At 41.1% G+C, this 4114-nt stretch overlaps 1 pseudogene; it reads left to right on the forward strand.

Annotated features, from left to right (window-relative positions):
* Nucleotides 1–635: 635 nt before the first annotated feature.
* LOC102469599 (coiled-coil-helix-coiled-coil-helix domain-containing protein 2 pseudogene) lies at nt 636–1167 on the forward strand (annotated as a pseudogene).
* The last annotated feature ends 2947 nt before the right edge of the window (nt 1168–4114 follow it).

The following is a 4114-nucleotide window of genomic DNA, read 5'->3' on the forward strand; positions in this document are numbered from 1 at the left end:
AAGATACTGGGTTTGGTGAGAATTCACAGCACATTTTCTTACCTACTGACTCCCTCTTGTGGCTCAATTAAATCACTTCAATGTCAAGGAAATAATTAAGCAAAAAGTCTGGGAAACTAGGTTATAGATCCATCCTCTTCATGACACACACGAATCACTTTCTTTGGGCCATAATTTCTTACAGCTCATTGCAGAAAATTGTGTAGAAACACCCCCAAGGCCCCTCTAGCTCTGAGCAGTATTTATAAGGTATCCAGCTGGTCTCAGGTACTTCTCAGCCTTGGAATCTTCGCATGTTAAAGACGAGAGAGAGAGAGAGAGAGAGAGAGAGAGAGAGAGAGAGAATGTTTGTGTCTTACTTAAGCAACTTCTCGGCAAGAGTCTCCATGACTTTAGCCTTGCTCTAGCACATGCCTGTTAGTGTGTGCACACACACACGCACAAACACAGAGGAACTGGTGTGTTTGGTGTGTGCAGAACTGAGTTTGTTTGATTCGTCATACAATTTCAGGAGGGCAACCCTGGACATCTCAGGGCACTGCCTAATGTTGGGAAACTTGACCAGAAAGCTCAGAAAGAGCAGGATGTAGAATTTGAAACTAGAATTTCTGGCTCCAGTTCCGTGTGTGCTTGCGATGCCGCGTGGAAGCTGAAGCCGCACTTCCCGCATGGACCCTCCGGCCAGCCGGGCACCTCAAATGAGAGCTGCCCCCAGGCCAGCAGCTCAGCTGCCTGCAGTGGCCCCACCACCTGCTGTCGGCTCTCCTGTTCTGCACCACGGCAGCCAGGTCTGATGGCCCAGATGGCAACCACTGCAGCTGGTGTGGCTGTGGGCTCTGCTGTGGGACACACATGGGGGCATGTCATCACTGGGGCTTCAGTGGAGGAAGTAACGTTGAGCCCTCCAGGCCTGACATCTCTTACCAGGAGCCTCAGGGAACCCAGCACACTTGAGCAGCAGCAGCAGGTTGGACCTTGCCACTCTGAGATAAAACAGTTTTTGGAGTGTGCCCAGAACCAAGAGTGACATTAAGCTCTGTGAGGGTTTCAGCGAGGTGCTGAAACAGTGCAGATTTGCAAATGGATTATCCTAATCAAGTTGTTCATACTGAAGAAGTAAAGAAGTCGACTCTCATGACCAAGTTAATTTAGTGTGAACAAATAATTGACGGTGAAATGATGAAGTGTAAAATCGTCAGTTAAACTTCTTCTGTTATCGGTAGCTTCCTTTAGAATTACAATGAAAGAGGATATTCTTCTGTGAGGAAGTTCATTGAAATGTTGACTCTGGGGCTGGGCAGATAATTGTGTAACCTTACACCAGTTGTTGGAGTTGTTTAATGAGTTAATTAGAATAAAGCAATTTTCTTGGGAAAAAAGAAAGAATTTCTGGCTCCAAGCCCATGTTTATTCCTTCCATACAAATCTATAGGAGATTGAATAAACTCAGTCATGATGCCAAAGAAAGAAAGAGGGTACAAAAAATGTGCTATGATAAACTGACAAAGTATGTCGGAGAGAGGGACCAGCAGTTAGCGTAATGGCTATGTCGCTGGATTCCCACGTAGTCGACCGCGGTTCGTGTCCCGGACCCGGTGGCTTAAAACTCACGCCGGGCGCGTGTGCGTGCGTGCCCAAGAGCCCGAGAGGAGAATGGAGGAGAAGGGATTGCGGCGTGACCATCCCCCATGGGGGGTGATTTCTCGCTTTCTGTCTCTATGTCTCTCTCTGTCTGTCTGGCGAGCGCACGCGCCCTACAGTGAAAATCTCTCCAAAAAAAAAAAAAAAAATATGTCGGAGAAACATCTTTAAAGCAATACGAATGTAGATTAATAATAACTTGAAATACTAGCATTTATTTGAAACTTTGTGTCATACAATGCTTTGAAACACTTCATGAATGTGAATATTGTACATTATTCTGTCTTGGATGCAATTGATTCACCGATAATTAAGTCAAAGAATTATTATAAGAGCTGATATGTGGCATAAGGTAGTGCTTGGTCAATGACAATAAAGATGACTACTATTTTTGAACTTATAGAAAAGCAACTCTCAAAATAAAAAAAGCTGACTGGAAAATGCCATGTAAAAAAAGCAAAAATAGAATCAAATTCACAAAGCATCTCAAAAGAGAGCTATCTGGGGGTAATGGTCCTGAAGGTGCAGGAGAAGGCTAAGTTACTACTAGGAGTTTCATGAAAGGATATCTGGGGGGTGGGTAATGGAGAAAGGGCAAGAGATGAAAATAATTAGAAACACAAAAAGCAAGTATTAGAACTATTTGTATTTATGCATACGTTAACATTGTACACTCCCTTTCACGTGTTTTTGAAGTCAAGAAGTCATGCCATGAGTACTAGGGTAATTCTCTTGACTGTTTGAGGTTTCCTTTTATCCTGCACCCTAATTTATTACTAAAGACGTATCACCCTTTCCCCTCTAATGGTGAGGAGTGAGAAGTGTTTCATTCTTGGAACACTTTAGAGGTTCATAACTTTATACTTTGCTCTGAACTGAGGCCATTGTCTTCTAGAAATAGGAAACAGCATCATGACATTGCATCCCACTCTCCATCCTTACAATAAAAGGCAGGAGTTCAGCTTCTTCCAGTTCAATCTGGCCCTACCCATCAGCCATAGATAAAAAAAATCTGAGTCTCTGTCCTTAGCTCACCTTAACTATTTTCCTACACACAACACTTCTTTGTAGATCCTGTCCCCATTTTCTTACACGAGGCACAATTCTCTCTTGGTGTCCCGGTACTTCCCATTTCTGATTTTTTCTTTCTCTGTGAAGTGACTAACAGTAGCAACTAGGGACATTGACTTTCCCACATTCTTCCCTTTTCTCTTTAAAGTCACTTCCAAATATCATGACAAGGAAAAAGAGGAACTCATTTAAGAACTTTTGTCCATTGACATAAAGGCTATATACTCACATCAAAACCACCACCTGATTGGCTCATTCAACATGTGTCATGACCCAGGCTGGCTGGGAAAAAAATGTCCAGTGGCTGGTACTTTATCCCTCAATTAATGTATTTTGGATGAATACTGAATGCATGAATGGCAGTGTGACCACTGCCCAAAACCAAATCTCCAATCTCTGTGGGGCAGAGAAGTGAAACCACAGCAAATCCATTCCCAAACACATTTACATGCAGAGAAAGAAATGTTATCTTTTAAAAGCACAATAGCAACAGAAAAATTATTTGACTTTGGAATAAGAGTACAACGGGATAGTAATGGTCGGTATTGTATCAACTTTATACCAATATGAGGCATATTTCTTTTGCACAAGCAAATGCGCAACAGCATTACATGCTAAAGTCTATGATGTATTCATGGTTACTCCTCAGTTCAGTATCAATTTTCTACCCATAAGAGAAAACCAAAAGTCCTGGGGGAGAAGAGTTTAATTTTTTTTGCCTAATTGTGCTGGTGTTTCACATATACCAGGTAAGAGAAGGAAGTTTTTAATTGCCTCTCTCCAACTTTATCCATCCATTTCCTTAGCATTGCTTTATTTCTTTCTATTCCTCTTCCCGTTTTCTATCCTTAATTTCTAGCGCCCAGAGAAAAGGGTTTATTTAGATGTGTACCTATCTGAACTGCAACCTAAATTGGAGAAAGGCCTCAATGTGATGCTTACTTTTTCTGTACAATTTTTTTTATTCCTGTTGCAGGAATCATATATAAAAGGACTTCAGAAAGTTTGTAGAAAAATGGATTAAAATGAGTTTGTTTTGCTACAAAAATACTTCAAATTCATGCAGAGATTTTTCATAGTATGTCTTATGCACTAACTTTCTGAAGACCACCTATATGACCCTGGTATTCTGTAACCCTCTAAAGTGTTCTTATATTCTGTAAAGCTCAGATGAACTACTAACACTGTATCTGCTTCTTAAATGGGTCCATTTCCTTATGTGTGGATGTCAGATTGATGCTGTTAGTTGAGTGTAGTATTAGATTGTTGGGAAAGTCATGACATATTTTTGCATAGGAAAACATAAAAATACATGATGATTTTCCTGACAGCCTAATATATTCCATTCTCATTGTTTTTTTTTACCTTCTTGCCTGAATGTTTCTGTCTTCCTGACATATTC

Source organism: Tupaia chinensis, unplaced genomic scaffold (assembly GCF_000334495.1).
Source record: "Tupaia chinensis unplaced genomic scaffold, TupChi_1.0 Scaffold148192_1, whole genome shotgun sequence".
NCBI classification, from domain to species: domain Eukaryota; kingdom Metazoa; phylum Chordata; class Mammalia; order Scandentia; family Tupaiidae; genus Tupaia; species Tupaia belangeri.